At 36.6% G+C, this 19,266-nt stretch overlaps 1 protein-coding gene across 1 annotated transcript in view; it reads right to left on the reverse strand.

The window, feature by feature from the left end:
• Positions 1 to 719: 719 nt before the first annotated feature.
• NXPH1 (neurexophilin 1) overlaps positions 720 to 19,266 on the reverse strand; it is a 232,004-nt gene continuing 213,457 nt past the window's right edge. Inside the window, exons 4-7 of the transcript XR_005932126.1 lie at positions 6,408 to 6,498; positions 4,330 to 4,397; positions 3,659 to 3,882; positions 720 to 3,337 (exon numbers count right to left, since the gene is read on the reverse strand). The gene's annotated coding sequence lies outside the window, so the exon portion shown is untranslated. The remainder of the gene's footprint in view (positions 3,338 to 3,658; positions 3,883 to 4,329; positions 4,398 to 6,407; positions 6,499 to 19,266) is intronic.

Raw genomic sequence — 19,266 nt, forward strand, 5'->3', positions numbered from 1 at the left:
AAATATGTATAAAAGAAACAGAAGCGTCTTTGTTTAGACAAAAAAAAAAACTTGAGGACATCTGAAAAAAAAGACTTGATGAGCAGGTTAATCCAGATTATTTCTACAGTATTCCTTGCCCATCCCTCTGAGGCATCCAATTCCAGCCACGATCTGAGACAGGCTCTAAAGTAAATGTCCCTTTCCTTCTACCAGGGCATATCATTATATGGGACCAACAGGATTAAAAGCATATTAACCCTTCTAGGGATTACTTCCATATTTGTTTCTTCACCTCACTGCAGACATTCAATCCATATGTGAATTAGAAGATGGCAACCAGCAGACTGGCGAGAGACACTCAATGCAACATTAATCTCTAGGCTTGCACTCCGCTGTGGAAGGCCACACAGGCCTTTTAGTGTGGAAGAGTTAATGGAGAAATCAAAGTGGAGGTTTGGGGCAGAATAAGGGACTGGATGCTGATTTGAGGGTATGGGCAGATATGGGGGTTGAATTCAGACTTACTGTGGGCGCTTTGGGTCCAGGACTGATTTGGCAGTTTCGGGAAAGACTATGGAAAGGGGATTATCGGTGAAGGGGAAATCACTTAAATAAGTTGTGGAGAGTAAACAATGTTAAGTATTTCATACTATGAATGGAAAATTAAAATTCAGAAACCAAAAGGCAAACGCACAAAAAATGCATTCATTAAAAAACAAATAATCTCATTATTTTGGAACTAAACTCAAAAGGTAACTGACTCATGAATCTCTGGTTTGGAAATGTAGTCTGTTTTGGGGGTTTTTTTCCAAAATATCCAGTAGAATTTTCATGGTGATATTCAGCGAATCTCTTCCATGTTCTTATGTGAACTACTGAATGTAACGGAACAATCAGTTGATAGACTTTCAGTTGCAATGAGACCATGACTATGTTATCCACACTGTTATAAATAAAAACCTTTCTTACTATGGAAACCAGTAAAGTAAGCAGAAAGCTTACTTCCTCTGTTTAAAATACTTTGGATTCTAATAATAAATTTCAGACCTGATCTGAGATCTACTAAGGTCAATGGAAAAGCTCCCAACAGTTAGGGTGGACTTTTGATCAGGTTTATATGCATTTTTTTTCTGAAAGAGAAATTACATCATATTTTCCTCTGAAATGAGTTCATTGAAGATAATAGGTACACTAGACTTCATAATTACTGAAAACTTTGGCAATGTGTTTTCCAAGCTAGTGTCTTTTTTCTCCATTCTACAACTGCAGCCAGTTGTGGTTTAACTATATTCTAAAATTTAAAGATTTAGTTAAACTCCTATATCATCCAAATTTTGCCAATTTCATTCTCAAAACAAATCTATCATACTCTAATGTATGATTACTTGATCAAACTGGGTCAGTTTAATTTCAACCAGCAATACTAACATGTCAGGAAAGACTGACTCAGTCCAACCCATTTTCAAAACTGTCACTGACTCGTAAGTCCTTTGCTGGGTTGACAACAAAGTGCATGAAGTCAATGGGCATTTTCATTTGAATGGCAGCTGGGGCAGACACCATGTTCATAGTGATGGTATCAGCAGTTCCATAGTGTGCGGTGTGTTCCAATTTTACTCTAAATGCCTATTCCTGCATCTGATTTGCCTAAAAGCCACAGATATCAGTAAACAACACAAATGTTTATGATAACCTATTTGTATAGTCATAATTTTAACAAACTCATCAAGGATACCAATTTACAGATGTTCTCATCCTCCTTAGATTTAGAGAACATAATTATGGTATGACTGTGATGTTTTGGTTTAGTTTTCACTTTCTTTTTCTTTGGGTTTGAGCATTTTGAGGGGAGTTCTTTTTCCAGTTCCCTCTAGTTCAGCCAAATTAGCAATGCTAGTTCTAGTACAAATCACAAAGTTTTGGTATTGATTTCACAGACACCTCAAACAGGATTTTGAAAAGGAAAACCTATTAGGAAACTTAATCACTTGTAGTAAAATTATGTTAGCTACTACTTGGCAAGATTGCTTTAGAACTAGGGCTTTGAAGCCTGTCACAGGTCTTAAAAATAAAATTGCTTGAGTAGTTGAGGAGAACTGTATTAAAATGCAAATTTCCAGCTGTTAATATTTCTTCAAAAACCAATAATCCCTCAAGGCCACCAATATGTCAAATACTTAATGGAAAAATATCCCTTAGGCAGAATGGCCTTTCTAAGTTGACTTTTGATTAAACTTAAAATACTGTATAGCAAAAAAACTTAAAATCAAAAAGAGGATATAAATATAGTACTAGACTAAAATGTCATAGAGAATGCAATTGGAGGGGCAAATTTAAGGTCACTAATTTTTAAGTAATTTTCTACCCTTTTTGAGGATTAGCCAAGGAAATAATTGCTAATATAAGGTATACCCTATAGCGCACACCTACAAATGGGCCTTGGAGGAACAGAAACTAATACTTTTTCAAAGTAATACAGATGTAAACATAAAGTTGGGATATAGTTGGCATGTACAGCATGAAGTCAAAGTCTCCACTCCCAAACACTTCTGCTTCTGTTCTGTTGTACAAGATCTAGAACTTGAGACTCAAAATTGTCAAGTGAGAATACAACTGATCTTCATTCCCCTGGCTACTAAAATTCCAGGACTCTATGTGTCTCTGTCGAACACAGGAGTTAGATTTCCTTTGAAAAAGAATGACTGAATCAAAAGTGTAACCCTGTTCCCATGGAAAGCAGTAACAAAACATTAATGTAAGGAGGACTGAGATCTGTTTGCTTAAGTTGCAGTACACTGTGAGCGAGTACATCAAAATTTTGAGGAAACAAAATTGTTATTTAAACATCAAATCAATTCCAGAACCAATAGCTGCCAGCATCTTAAATTACATAATTCTTAAGTCTTGCCCTATAAAACACACTTATGGAAAAGAAATCACAAAATGGCTCTTTACTGATTAGCATACTCTGTGACATCTGTGCTGCTGCAATATCACCTTTTACAATGAAAACTTTGTGGCAGCAAGGTAAAAATCATGACAGATCCACAGTTTGTAATGTCCATGAGTAAAGAGAATTTTTAGTAGCAAAAAAAGGCAACTCCAGGTGCCTGAAGTACAATCCAGTCTTAGTTCATCTTTAATGTACTGCACATTTGGTTTTGAATAGGAATTAGACAAGTGTTTTGGTCAGATAAGAAAATCTTATGTGATCATGAGGAAACAGCAGCTGGATTCTCAGCCGGTGGGAAGCCGAATAGTACTACTGATATATCTTGAAGATATGAAGATCTACATCAGTTAAGGACATGATATTGCATTTGATCTTCAGAAGATGTGGTATGATGTTCTTAATCTGTAATATAATTCCAAAGAACATGTTTTCAGTATTAAAGCTATCTTATAGTCCTTCAAAATATAATAATCTGTATAGCTTCATTTTAAGTTTTGAGGCTTCAGTCACCAACACATTACTCTAGTGAATGTGAACTATCTAACAGCAAAGAAATTACCCTGGGAAAAAAAGTATGAGGCAGGAGCAATATCAGGCCCCAGTTTTTAAACAGGAGTGGTAAAATCTGTAGTTTGTACAGATAGAGAAAAATGTCAAGGAGACATTTCTTTTCTTCTGCAAGGAAATCTGAAGAGAAAATTAAAGTTACTGGTGAGGTCTTACCTGAAATTTTAAAAAGAATGGGTTTGTTTCAGCTCTAAAACATTCTAGATTCTATCAATGTACTCCAGAACCACAGGACTCGGGCACGGATACCACCTGGGTGAAATGTGGGTTTCATGGAAATTTAGGATGAGTTTTCTCTGACATCTTTAGTTTCTGGATTTCAGCTGTTGCTTATTAAGGAACTTTGGCAGATTCCACGTTCAAAAAGGAGATGTTAACACCTAAGCAGGACATATGGCAATTTACATATCCAACTCCAGTCTCTATGTGCATCTGCATATTCAAAACTAGAGCTCCCTGAAATGGTTGAGGGAGAGAAGGAGGAAGGGGATGAAGGAGTTATAACAGGAAGTGTGAAAAAAGGGCAAGAGATAAGCACCTATCTTTAGGAGAGGGCTCCAGGTATGTATATCAAAACAGTAGGGACTCTAGTTCTTAGCAGCCCTGACCCATAACTTCCCTGAAGAGTTACAGAGGCACCCTGAATTCTGTATTCCTCCCAACCAGTTCTTGGCAGCTAAGAAAGCTAACTGCCCTAGATATCATCTGAAGGTATCTCATCATCTTCCCATATAACCTAAGCTTCTGATACAGGATTCTGGATTTTAAACTCTGATTTTAAAGAATACAATGCATTTTCTCAATAGCTAATAATCTAATCTAGTTACCTTGAAAGACACTTCAAAACCAGCACCCATCCTTTTGAAACCCCAAGGATTTAGTTTCTGGTGAGCACCTAGAGCAGATAAAGTAGAATAAGACAAGGACATTTCATGTGATCAGCAGGTTTCCAGTTCACTGAGTGCCAAGTTCTTTTCTGTAAAAAGAAATTGAAGTCTAAAGAAACAAGAAATTACATTTCAATTTTCCGATGTTCTTTTAAAAATGACTGTTTTTTCAGTCATAAAGAGGTCACTTACCAAGTGTTGAGGACACCACATTAAAGACAATGACCAGTCTTGATTATGACCAATGATCACATTCAAATCTTGGCTATGACCAATGATCAAAATGTACTTGCTGACATAGTGTGTCACAGAAGCATTTCTCAGAGCATCCAAATAGCCATACGAACAGTTTAATTTATACTAGCTGGAGGATGAATAGCAGCACTTCTACATTTTCAGTTTGACAAGTCTATGCTTAAGAAATGGTACAAAATTAAAACAAAGTATAGTTAGAATGATAATACACAAAGATCACTTCACTTAGAGTATTTAGCATGAACAATTTTAAATGAAAAATATTTCAAGTGCATTTCAAACTAATTCCCTGAACTTGTCTTTCAAATTAATTTTACCAATTCATGCTGAAGTCTTAGCTGTATTTCCAGCCAAAGTACATGTCATCACAACCTTTTAAGTACAGTCATATTGTTATCCCAGCTTTTCGTGGTATTTAGCAATGCTTTGTTATAAACTCATTTTTAGTTGTTTGTGAGTCAGACTTAGCAGCAATAAGTAGTTGTGATGAGCATTGTGAAGCTAAAGAAGGAACCAGACTGTGTTCTGTATTCAGTTCAGGGACCTTTATATCCCTTTCTCTCCATAACTTCAGGGAAGAAGGAAAGAAAGGCTCTTCCAGTCTTCCCCAGATTCAGAATTAAGTGTTGTCATACTTTCATTCATTTAACACTTTTTTGGGTTGCCTTGTTAGCAGTTTAAGCTCATGAACTGGTGATCTATGTAGTAGGGTTATAATTTTGTTTCACCGTCTCTGTCATTTTGCCTTTGCTTATCTGTCAGGAAGTTCTGACAATCTTTTTAAAGTTGGAGGTCTTGCCCTTTAACTTAGTCTATTTTCTGCTATTTCCCTTTATTTTCCCCAGGGCCCATTAGGAGTTGAATTTCTGTTTCAAATAAATCCAAACACCCTTATTTCTCTGTTCTCGAAATAGTGTGGGGGGTTTAAATTTAATTATTCCTAAGGGGCCTTTTTACATTTAAATGGACAATTGAGAAGGCATTCTTTTTTCTCATTTACCTTTCATCTTTGAAAGATGGATTTTGTCTTTTTTTAGTTTGGTAAGGAAGTTGCTTGAGCATTGCCAGGTTCCTAATTAATTCCCCAAATGACAGTGTTGTTTGGGGTTCATTGGGGGGGGGGGGGGGGGGGGGGGGGTTACAGTTAAATGGCTTTATACTTTGTTATCCAGTTATAACATCAGATGGCCTTGTTATATTGTAGGCACTTTCTTTTAGTATTCACACAGCAATAGAATCAGAAAGGGATTATGCAATGGTTTACATTTAGACATACGATATTTTTAACTACAAATTTCAAAAGAGCCTTATCTTAAATAGTTGAGAAACAATTAAAGTTTCCATCAGAGAAAGAACATGAATAAGTTAAAAGTAATGAGTTTCTGTAAAACATGCCCCAACAATCAGTGTTGTCTAAAATATAAATCCTTTGGCATTCTTATAAAAATTGCTTAAACTAAGAATTTTATTATGTTGTAAAATGAGGTTTTATCATCAAAGAGAGACAAAAGTAAGAAACAAAAAGCCTGGTAACTGATTTGGATTTAGTACCCAGTAATAATACTTATTCTGGATGTCCCCCTTGAATTACTGTAAGTAATGAAATTTTTCTTGTTTGGTCTGTTGAGTCACTTTTATTTTGTTGGGTGGGTAAGACTATACTTATCTGTGAGATCAACTGGTACCTTAAAAGATGAATTATTTTCTTTGGTATGAGCTTATGATTTGCTTCTTTTGATCAAAGTGGTAAATAGATGTATAACCTGTCATTTCCAGCTATGGTGGTTAGACCTTGGCCAGATGCCAGATACCCACCCAGCCTCTCTCATTCCCCCTGCTCTCACATGCCCTCTGCTGGGGGAGAAAAAAAGATTAAAAAAACTTGCAGGTTGAGATAAAGATAGTGACATTACTTACCAATTACCATCAGGGGCAAAACAGACTTGACTTTGGGGAAATTAATTTAAATATTGACAACTGAAACAGGCTTGGGTGGCGGGAAATGAAGACAAAATTAAAACAACACCTTCCTTCTATCCCTCCTTTTTCCCAGGCTCAACTTCACTCCTTCATTCCCGACTTCTCTACTTCCTCCCTCCCCAAGCAGCGCAGGGGGATGAGGAATGAGGGAGTTACAGTCAGTTCATAACAGTTCCTCTCTGCTGCTCCTTCCTTTTCCCCTGCTCTTGTGTGGGGCCTCTCCATGGGCTGCAGTCCTTTTGGGTAAATCTGCTCCAGCATGGGCTCGCCAGGGACCATACTTCCTTTAGGAAATATCCACATGCTCCAGTGTGGAGTCCTCCATGCAGTGTGGATATCTGCTTCAGCATGGTCCTGTCATGGGCTGCAGGAGAATACCTGCTTGACCATAGTCTCTTCCACAGGCTGCAGAGGAATCTCTGCTCTGGCCCTGGAGAATCTCCTCCTCCTCCTTCTCTGACCCTTGTGTTCATACTGCTGCTTCTCACTGGTTTTCCTCACTCCTATTTGTCTGGCATTTTTACCCTTCCTTTAAATATGTTTTCACAGAGGCTCCACCAGCTTTGCCAATGGGCTCAACTGTGTCCTGTGGTAGATCCATGAAGGAGATGGCCGGAACTGGTTACGTCCAGCATGGGGCAATCCCTGGCCTCCTCCCACAGAGGCCACCCCTGCAACCACACCACTCACCATCAGGTACTTCTGCTAAGTATTTTATGCAAAGTAAAAATCATAATGATCAAAGTTCATATACATGTTCCTAAAACGGAGCTAAGTTATATAGAAAAGTAAATCAGGAAAGGATTTCTAACATGTGTTTAAAATCTGTAGAAATATATGCACATTCAGTAAAAACTTTCTTGAACAACAAAGTACTATCTCCTCTAGCATTTTCTTTTTTTCATGGATGACAGGAAGTATGAGTCTCTTAGCATTCCTTTATTTAGGCTGCAGATCTCAATAAACTGGTAGTCAAAGACTGCCCAATCATATTTACATACCATGATATTAATGTTCTTTAGGTATCATATGTAAAACTGAGTGTCTCTTCAAGTCAGTAAGTACACAACAAAGAGTTTAATAACACAAATTCCACAAGAATAAATTAGAATTATTTTATTGATAAGTATTTTTGCATCTCTATTAAGATTTACTTCCTATAATGGTTTTGCACAACCATGCAATAGAAAGCAGCAGCTTCTTGCTGTTAATGAAAATTTTATTGGATGGATGAGGTGACAAAGGGTCATACCAACCATAAACAGAAGTGTCAGAAGAAATCTGATTCATTTTCAACTTGTTGGTAAATGACTAAGGCCCCTTCATTCGATATGCAGCCAAAACAGTGGCTGTAAGGCTGCAATGTCACAGGCAGACACTCTGTACATGCATTTTACATAAGTATATGAGCAATGTGACAGCAAAGGGGCAAAGATGTGTGCGGCTGAATGTAGGAGGGATCCAGGCAACAAGAAATTGTAAGTAAAGAACAAGATAAGCACAAGAGACTGTAAATAGGCAGGACATAATGCCAAATATGCAAGAAGGTTACTCAGCTAATTTATGAAGCAATTGTTAAAGACTAGCAGTTCTGTAGATGCAGTGATAATAGCTAGTAATTTGTAAGAACTAACCGTTGGCATAAAATGTGGGGGTTTAGTGGATTAATTTGGTAATGTTTTGTTTCAAAGCCCAGAACTGATCTCTTTTGTCAGTATCTTAAGTATTCCCATCATATCAATCTCCAATTCCCTAAATTATATCTATATCTACATGTAGGTGTCTTCACTTGTAATAAACTTCATGGAATTTCTCCACCAGAAATTTTTAACATGAAAATTTTAAAAATTTAACATTCAACCGTGTCCAAATGCCAAATGGGAGAAGCAATGTAGCTTGGAAAGGAGAAAAGAAAATTCAGACATACAGAATTGTACATAAAACCACCACGTATGAAAAGTCTGAGGCATGAGGCAAGAAATATGAAATCTCTTTTAGGAAGGATGCTATGATAAAGGCGTGGTCATGAGCATTAGTCCATTCAGGTCTCTCTGCTGCTAACTGAAGGACTCCTTTTCAGAGGGCTCCCTGACAAGTGTCTTCAAGAGCTGGTTGTAACAGAAAATTCCTCAGTCCCATCAATCCATCTTCAATTTCCATGATCACTTTGGCAGTTTCTGATGATGATTGAGATTGTGTGCATCCTATGTTCACAGTCCGGGGCAGGGAGTCAGGGTGCAGTCTCTGGTGATCAAAAAGTCTCTGCATTTGGACTCCATAGAAAACATTCCATAGAAAACACATACAATGCACTCCCAATGTCTTCTTGGTATAGTCAGCCCTCTCTGGGGAAAAACAAAACAAAACAAAACAAAGCAAAACCACCACCAAATAACAGAATAAGCATTTAACTAATGCAGTGAGTTTTGGTGTATGGGCAAGACAGGAACCTTGATACATCCTGGATCTTGGGATTTATCTGTAGGAGGTGTATCAGCTGTACGTCACTTCATAAAGCAATTACAATAGGGAGACACTGTGTCTCTTCTTTACTATTATCCCAAAATCTGATGCATAGGCAGTTTTGTTGATCTTATGTGTTGTTTAGCATTTGGGAAGAAATAAATTGTAGAAAGTATTTCTACAGTACATAACATGTTATGTAGAGAAATTTTTATGTAAGAAAATACTGTGACATTAATTTTCCTTTTAAAATACTTTACATTTTGATTTGCTGTTCATTCAAGTGACTGAAAGCTTCTTCTGAGAGCAGTTTTTAATAGGAAAAAAAAAGTGTGAAAAAAGAAGAAAAAGAAAGCTAATGAATATGATGTTTAGTATGCTGTCAGCCATTTAAGGCTTATGCTGCCACAACTCCAGTTAGCTGAGCACAGCAGTAGTTATGAGGAGTAATGAGTTTGCCAGACATTTTGAAATTCTCTCCTGCTGTGTGCTGTCAATTGAAAAACAGGGAGACAGTGATCGCCAACAATTTAAACACAATAGATTGACCATAACTGGCACCTAAAGAACAATAAAGCAAAGACCAAATGTCAGGATCTGGCCAACTAGCTTGTAAGTTCCCTGAATATGACAAGGATTGTTGCATTTTAAGTTTTGCTTGAAAAGCAAAGTGCAGCTATAGACTCAGTAGCTAGCAAATATTTAATTTGAAATAACCATATTCTATTGGAAAAGCAAGATAATTTATGACAGAATGATGAATACTAAAGATGCTTACACATGTTTTCATTCTTTTTTTCTGCCTAATTTAAAGTAGAGCGGTATTTCTTGATAATTTTGAGTAGCAGTAATAGGTAAGAAAAAGACACAGGCCAAATATATTTCTCCAGTTTAATGACTCTCCTGTGAGAGACCAGAGATTACTCTCCTTCTGCATTTATCCCCTCAGAAAGATTGAAATCTGGATTTTTAAAAAACAAAGCAGATCTTCATAGCTGCCACCATGCTGCACAGTTAGAGTATTCATTATTTTCTAGTAAAAGAAGGATTGGACATCAGATTTTCCACTCCAGAAGAATAAGCCCCTGCCATTTGAAGTTAATTAGATCAGCTCTATATTAAAAAGTTATCCTGCTATAACCTTATTTTCAAAGCAATATTTGTGTTGCCAAAAAAGAAAAAAAAAAAAAGAGAAAAGAAAAACCAAACTCACAATAAATGGGTTTTTTCTTCCTTTCCAGTGAGTAAGATTAAATATAATGCTTCAGCATTATAGAACTGAACCAAATCAACTTCACTTAAGTTCAGTTCTACTACTTAGCAGGAGCAAGTGAGCCTGGAGAGGGCTATGAAGCTGTTCCTTATTCAGGGTATCAGCTAGAGGACTCATCAATGGGGAGGACTTATCTCCCCCTACTAAGAAACCCAAACCTTAGTTTCTGATGCTGAGCTAGTCACCCCAGGATCCTGCTATAGCCAATGGAGATAAAAAAGACACTGCTAGACAATCATTTATCTCCCTAAAATGGCATAGATGGATCAGATTAATTGTGAGTAGCTATTTTTGTTTATATTTGCTATAAAGGGAGTCTCAAATGTTCAATTCTGACTTAAACATCCAGTTTTCAGACATCTAAACTTTGTCCAAATATTTTTTTGCCATTAATGTAGCTTATTTGAGCATTTTTCCATAAATACTCTATTTCACCTCCTTTGAGATAAAAAGGCAAGGATTTTTTCCCTAAAATCCAATTCTGCACTATTTCAACAGCCCGCATTTTCAAACAGCAGAGCCAGGACTAAACACATAAAATTTCTATCACATGATATCAGTTAAGTTATGCAATACAAATAAATGTAATACTGATCACGCTTGACAATGCACCTCTTTTAATCTGTGATATGAGAAATAACAGCTTTCTAGTTTCTTTGGAGACTACAGCAGTGAGTTGCTACAAGACATATTTGGAGAAGTGGAAGTCCACAGTATTGTGAGCTGATCCTCTGGTAGTCCCCTGGGAGCCACTGGAATTCATCAGAGCAATACTGCTAGGAGAATTTTTTGGTTCACAGATCACTAGTTTGATTGAATAAGTATCTTAAATGCCTAACTATTTTCTTTTTATTTTTAAATATTAAAAAATGATGAGGCAGATTTATTTCAAACTAAGAAAACAAGAATTGGGTGTGCCAAGCTCAGAGCTTCATCTGCTCTGTCTTCATCAGGCTTCCTGTCTGTAGGAAAACCATGCAAAGAAGCCTCTGGACTACATGGATAATGTACAAAGGTGTGCTTAAGGAAGGTAGTGCTGGATCACAGGGTTCAAATGTCTATGTCCAACAGAAACACAAAGAGACAGAGTCAATGTAAGGGCTAAAACCTTCCTTTCCGCATCCACCGGATGTAACTGTATTCCCACTTTGGTCATACAACGGGAAAACATGGTTTTGTCACATCACTTGGCAGACATACAACTGAGTGTCACATCACATAACAGGGTGAGCTTGTATCACACAAGCAGCAGGGCACATTGTGCTTCTGCGTACAGGAAGAAGGGAACTGGAGCTGTCTATTGGCCACACGTAAGCTCCCAGTGTTACAGCACTGAAGTAAATGCTGGCATCTGACTTTCCCAAGCAATTCCCTGCCTGCTTAACACACTGTCTAAGCACCACAGAAGGACTGCAACTTTTACTACTAGATAAGGAGGGCAGCTTACAGCAAGAATTGCAATAGGCTTAGGTAACATAATCCACAGCCATGGCTGTAGCCTAGACAGAGTTTTGTGAACTGCATATAAACCTATTCTGGTCTCACAGAGTATTCTTGCTATTCAAAACCATTTCAAAAAATGCTTTTACATGTAGCACTGTCACCCACTGTAATGTCTGAACTATATCATCTTTTCTGCTACATGATTATTTTTCATCCAGGATTCCTGGTATAGTTCCTGCTCCTTGAATGGACAACAGAGGAATTTAAGCAGGGGACTTACAAGTGAAAACCAGAAAAGACTAATGCTCCTTAGATATAAAAGGGAATAATCCTGTTGAAATTCATCCCTAGCTTTTAGATTTAACAATATTTTCATGGGAAAACAATGACTTTTTAAATACTAATACATAACAAAGACAATAAGGGGAAACAGATTTACCACAATCATTCACAAAAATATTCCAACCATTTTTTCATACAAAGGGAATGCTCTATTTCACAGCTTTATTTCATCACTCAGAGAATAGTATCTCTTATTAAACAAGGGAATCCAGGGTATTTCCAGCAGTTGTAAGCAACCTGTATACTTTGTATTTAAGCACAACTGAGACTGTGAAGAAATAATTTTTAGAACAATATGAAAGCAACACTGGGTGTTAGAAGGAGGCATGACCTTAATGATACAGTTTTTGAAAGCAAACATTTAAAAGGTTAATCAAATTTGCAACTAGTTAAGAATTCTGTAGCTAAGTAAATTTAATGTCCTTACCCACATCGATGTCCATGCTATGATAAACTCATACAGGGTGACTAGAGCTGCCAGGAGCTGGTTTATTCTAGGCTGGGGACTCAGCCACTGTTCTGACTTTGATTTTAATTGTATTTTGAAGACTGTAAAGCTTTGGGTATCTCTCATTTTCCACAACTACCAGCGTAGGTCAGATGTTTTACTCTTAAGACTGAGTAGGAAAGCAGCATGATCTTTGTGCTTAGGGTCTTCAAAGGGGCCTGACTTTTACCCTGGTCTTGCCCTTATTCTGATATGTAACAGGATGCAACTCACTTGTTGTCTGTGTTGCCATGGTCTGTCCAGAGTCTAACTTCTTCAGGGAAATTCTTCTAACTCCTTATAAATGCAGAAATGAATTCCAAATTGCTACACTTTTGGTGAGTGGCTAAATCTTAGACCGTATTGACTGCATACTTAGAGGTCTAATTTCATATTTCTAATCTGAATCCTTATTCAGTTTCATCCATGAGATTTTTTTGCTGTGGTACTTGAAATGTCTCCACACAATAAAAAGTATTTATTTAAAATCTGTCTAAAATTCAATAGCAATAATTTTATTGTCTGGACCAGGTTATCATCTTCCACGCTAAAGCAGACATAAATGCAGATTTCTGAAAGATATACATCACTGTCACAAGATACAAGACAGAAAATCCAGAAAAAGAGAATGATCCATGTCTGGAGAAGCAAGCGGGAGACTTAGGATTCAATTCCTTGCTCTGCCACTGGCTGTGTTTATGTCCTTAGACATACCAATTAGCTTCTCTTTTTCCTCTGTTGGTCTTCCCTGAAGGGTTAATAATGTTATTTCCCTATCTCACAATATTTGACAGATAATCCATATGAGACTCTGAAGCATTTGGATACAAGGCTACACATACTAGTCTGAAAGAGCATTCAACAGAAGCTCAACACTGTACTCCTGTTACGGGGTCCTCTCCTAAATGCCTTTACTCATAGCTTTTCATTTACATCAGCCCAATCCCTGCACCACACAGCTGCACGAAGTGCAGCCACCCAATGATCAAGATCTTTAGAACCCGCTTCCACACTTCAGTTCATTCTACCAGCTAGACCAGTGTTGAAAGCTTTTTAGACTTTTTTTTTTGGTCTCAAATTCCTCTTATATATTTTTGCTGCTTTTCTTTCTTGTTCTGCCTCCCACCATTCTTTCCCATTTCTGATCCTGAGCCATACTGAGTTACCTCTTGTAACACAGGCTTCTCAGTCCTCTCCTAATTGGCAAAACCCTCCTGGGAGGATGACTTTTTAGCATTTCAACATCTCATGTTATTGCTGTGATCTTTTCTGCATAAGAGCTGCCAGACACAAATGATTCATGTTCAGTTTGCCAAATGAGATGACTAATGGGAGTGGACAATGGATCTGCAGATGGACCTTTTTGTCTCAATCTACCCCATGCATGTGCAGATATATCACCGTTTAGCTGACTGTCATTTTGTGGGGGTGGCAGGAGGTATTTATAACATTTTTACACATTCAAACTAGAAAATAATCCTCCTATTTTCAAAACTGTTATCTCTCAGAGATTATATATCCTCAAAGTCACATTAAATCCGAGTGTAGGGTATAAAGGCTTTTTCTAATTAATTCAATTTGGTTATGCAGATTTGGTTCTGTCTACATAATTTTTTCACATAGCATTTTTAATATTACCTCTTTTACAAAGAGATTAGACTTCAAAAATTAAAATAAAAATCTATGTGAAAAATAGGATGACGTTGGTCTGGCTTTAACCCTAGCATCTACTTCTTCTGTAAGTTACTGGCTGCTGAGTAGACTAAAGTTCTTAACTTGAAATGTGACTGCATAAATCATGCAAAAGAATTCAAAGTTTCTAGACATCAAGAGGCCTGCAGACTTGAGGTGTGATTGAAGAGTAATAATGTACTTTTGTCAGTGAGCTAGCCTGGGTCTGAAAAATAGACTAGCTGATTGAAGGACTTGACCTAATGATCTCATTCTTTTATCTCTACTCTGTCCTTGTTTCCAGTCCACTCTAGATCTTTGTTCTCCGTTTCTTAGTAGACGAAAATTTCCCCTCAATTCCACTTATGTAAATGAATTTCACTGAGCCTGTCAGTTTTGGTGAGATCACTTTTTACGGTACCCTTATTAGTTTCAGCTGATGTGACAGACCTAGCTATAGGTAATACAAATACCTTTGGCATAGAGATGACAGGAAGTATTTTCCTAGAAAATTCCAAATTACTTAGATACAAATCTATTTGACTAGAATAATAACACTTTAGGCAAGCATAGGCAAGATTCTAGAAAAAAAAAAAGAAAATTGTTTGTACAAACAAAAACTAGTCTCAAATACCAAGAAGCATGAAAACATATACCTACTTAAATATGACCATTTAGATTTATCTTGATTGCATCATGTGATAGAAATGTTAGTGTCCTTCATATGTCTTAAACCATCCTCCATCTAGACATGATTATTATGGGTTTACTAGGACTTTTCCAGGACCCTATCAGTTATTTTACAAATAATCACTGTTATTATCTAAAATATGTGCTAAAGGAGTACCTGAGATTTCTGTTCATGACCTAGACCATGTTGTACTCATCTTGTTCCAACACAGAAAAAAAAATCTGAGCCTGACACCTGAAATAAACTGTTTTCTTCATTTCACCCAGCATTCTGTATATTTCCAATGCAGGTAAAGAACATTTAACATCCTAATAAACACTGGGAATAAAAAGCAATTTTAAGGAACCAAAAATGCAATATACATTTCTTACACCTTTTATGAGTTACCTTATCCATAGTTGTCATCTTTGTCATCAGAACAGAAAGCTATTCTGATTTTAATAAAATTTATGTGAATGGCATTATAATAATTCACAGGTGATTTCAGATTTTGGTGTTCTTGCAGAAAATAGAGGTTTAATTTTGAATGGTTAACAGGGAAATTAATGAAGATATATGATTTAATTTAGATATAACTGAAAACGGCTGCTAACTATTAGATACCTTCCAAAAGTGCATTTCTTCTAAGTTGCTCCATCACAGAAAATAAAGACATCGGTTTACAATATCTTTCCATTATCCGCATTATCAATCATTTACCATGTGCTTTGGCTGTTTAAAAATAAGAACAAAATCATTGAACTACTGTTGCTAAAGATAATGCTGCTTGAAATTAAAGGAATAGTTTTTCTTTATGTTGTCATTTTCAGAGTGTAACAAACAACTGATTTATTTTAATATGCATTCATAAAGTACTGCTGTAATTTTGTAAATGTTATTCGTCTGTCTTACACTAATATTATATCTGTGTTACTTCCCACACAAGAGGGCATCCATAAGGAAAAAAAAAAAAAAAAAAAAAAACAACTGTCTTACTTTGCTTATTTTTATAGCTGATTTATTGTTTCTAGGGATTTAATCAAAGTTTCCCCTCAGAAGCCTAATTTTTGAAACCAATTTACATCTTACTAGCTATTCTAAAATACAATTAATCAGCAGAAGACCCATTTTTATGTTTAAATTTTTAGCTGAGAAGGGGATTTTGTAAGGGGAAATTCATCCAGTACCAAAAGGTTTGCAAAAGTTCTGCACTCATTATTTATGCCCTCTGTTCAGGCTATAAGTGAAACTCTCAGTACTGCTTGCTCAGGAGACTTTAACCCAATTAAAAAGCCCTTGATAAAATAGGCTACTGCATTTCAGGCTCAGTTAGCCTCAGGAGAAAACATCAGGGGTAGGGGCATGACAACATAGTCAATTAACATGACTTCAGATATGTTAGCCCAGCTCTGCAATGACATTAACTAAAATCAAGTGGACTAACACAATTAAACAGAAGAGCCTCTTTTTCCATCCAACTGTCCAACAAAGACTAAGAAAGATGACCCAAGGCCTGGAAGATCTTTTCAGGGAAGACACAGTAAAAGTTCTGTCTGGAGTACCATTGCATCCTTAGGTATAGCCATGCATTCAAGTCAAACCTGAAATCAGTCCTAAATGTTTCACTAATCCTATGTGTTTTCTGTTTCTCTTGCATAGCTGCTTACCATTCAAATGACTTACAGGTGCAGTGAAATATAATCCCTGCCCTGATCTCCTCTGTGATCTATCTACACTGCATACTCAATAGGCTAGCACTGGTATAGAAACCATACAGCTCTGTTAGTGTTGCCTGCCACCTGTTATAATGACCCCTTCCAGGAAGGGCTTATTTGGAGGGAGTTTTGCAAAAGTCTTCTTTTCGTTTAAACCATTTTAATCCTTCTCTGGTTTTTAGTCCCTCAAAATAATTATAGAAGATATTTATGTGCCTCTCAGGCTTCATCTTCTATACCAAACAAGCCAGCCTCTGATAATCTGCAGTAAGGTAGACTTCTGATTCATTTGCCCACCCGAATAGCCTTCTCTGTACATTTTCCAGTACAATTTTACCTTTCATGAACACGAAAATTTAAATGGTATTCTCTGATTTAGAGATTCTGATTCTTCCATGAGGTTTTCTGCCTTTAATGACTTCACTAACTAGTATTCTTAACTGCTCAAAGTTCAGCCTATAGAAGTCAACACTTCTCAAGTTTATCCAGCCTTCCTCTGCATTCACAAACTGACTCATCTTCAAAGATCTTTTCAATATATTATCCCTTTTTTCTGCTTTCCTTCATGTCTTTAATTTTTTATTTCTTTAAAATATTACCCAAATCTTTTATACAACATACTACTGAGATCATATCACCAAGTCAGTAGTTTTTTCCACAACTATGGTGCTACGTGTGGTAAAATATTTGTAATTCTCCAGTTGATTTTTATGGATTTATTTTATGCTTGCAGCTGACATTTTTCTTTTGTACAGTACACATTTACTCCATTTTGGAGATGATATTCCTGAATTCAGTCTTTTCCTATAGCTTTTTTCCTTATTTAAGCTATAGATACAAGACAATTTTTGCATCTTTGACCTGCAGATGCTAAGGCTCCTCTAAGATTTTTCTGTCCAGATTGCTTCCAGTCTTCAATGTTCTCCTTTAAAATTATAAATCATAAACCTGCTTTTGTTTATCTTTCTATTATTATTGAGTCATCTTCTTTGACTGACTCTCATGAAAGATCTTTATTACTTATCAAGAGGAAATAGCATGCCCTTTTGTTGTTTTTATGATTACTCAGTTAAGGAATCTGTTAGTATCACATGCAAAAAAATACAGGTCCTACTATCTTTAGCAGTACTTATTCTCCAGTCTATAACTGGGAAGCTAAAGTTGCCTAATGTTCCCTTTGAAGGCTCTACCTTCAGCCCAATCTGACCCCACAGAAACCTTGAATGTTATTGTCTTCCCCCCACCTTTTGTATTGTTTGTCCGCTAGAGATTTTGGCAAGCATGTTTTAATAGGACTTTTATGTTACTTTTTTGAGTTAAACTGTAGACATAACAACTGCCATTAGGAGTTTGGAGTGTCCATTGTAGGGTCTTTCATCTTCACTAATCTAATGTACACTTTCAGCTTTCTCATAAAGAGTGAGATTAACATGCAAAACAAAAATGTCATCACTCACTTTGAAAGTTTCTTTGACCACAAGCAGACATTCTACAAACAGTTCATTGAAATGCAAAAGCAAGAGTGGAATATTCTTTTTAAATGTATTGACAGACCAAAGATACAAAACTGATTTAATATACCTTGAATGGAAAAGCCTCATTCATTGTATAGATATTAAAGAATAAACCATAGCAAATTTTAGATATGAGAACAGAGACACACACAAGAACTGCATTGAGCTGTGGTTTGTACAGTGTGATATTGACAACGTTAAAAACAAAGTTGTCTAATGTAACAAATAACTAGAATAATGCAGATGGAAAGAGAGAAAAATGCAAGTACTTTTACAGCATTAAGTAAATTCTATTATTTGTACAGGATGTTAACACTCAGAACCTTTGCAGTGCTTCATGTAGTCAGATGCTTAATCAACCTAGTAAATGGAAAAACAACTGTAGCCATACAGTGCATGTGAGGAAACACCTTTCTCACAGCTAAACTTCAGAACCTCTGGACTGACATGTAGCACTTTCACCTGTGTCACCTTCTTTACATACTGACAGGAAATGAACCTTCTAGCCAGGCACATAAACCAAAGCAAAACTTCTACATGATTTGTAACTACCAAGCTCTGTGTGTGTGTGTGGCAAGCTATGAAACTATTAAACTTTTTCACCCCTATCCTTTCAATTTTTTCTTCTCCCTGCCTTGTTGTTTACTGCATTCATTGTGACCCATCTTAGATTTGATTCTGACCTCTTCAAGGCAGAGGTTGTTTTCTCTGTGTATTTTGTATAGAGTGAAAATTGTTTTGGACATCAAGTAATTTGTTTCAAATAATATTTGAAAGAACTATGAATTGATTTGGATAATCAGTGTTAGCGTGTCTGTTAGTGAACCAGAAAGGAATAACTACATTTGCTGAATAATCATTTTAGATTAGAATCTGAAAAGATTTGAAAAGGAATGACCAGCTCAAGTAGTTTGCAATTTGTCTCGAAATTCTGCTGGAGGAGCCTCATAGAGGAACTGTGGCAAATGGCGTCTTTTGCATCTAAGAGAGTTTTTCCATCATGGAGACTGTAGGACTTTATAGACCTGTAATGGCTGTCAGCCATTCAGGTATGGATTTCACGT

Source organism: Aquila chrysaetos, chromosome 3 (genome assembly GCF_900496995.4).
Source record: "Aquila chrysaetos chrysaetos chromosome 3, bAquChr1.4, whole genome shotgun sequence".
Taxonomy (NCBI): Eukaryota; Metazoa; Chordata; class Aves; order Accipitriformes; family Accipitridae; genus Aquila; species Aquila chrysaetos.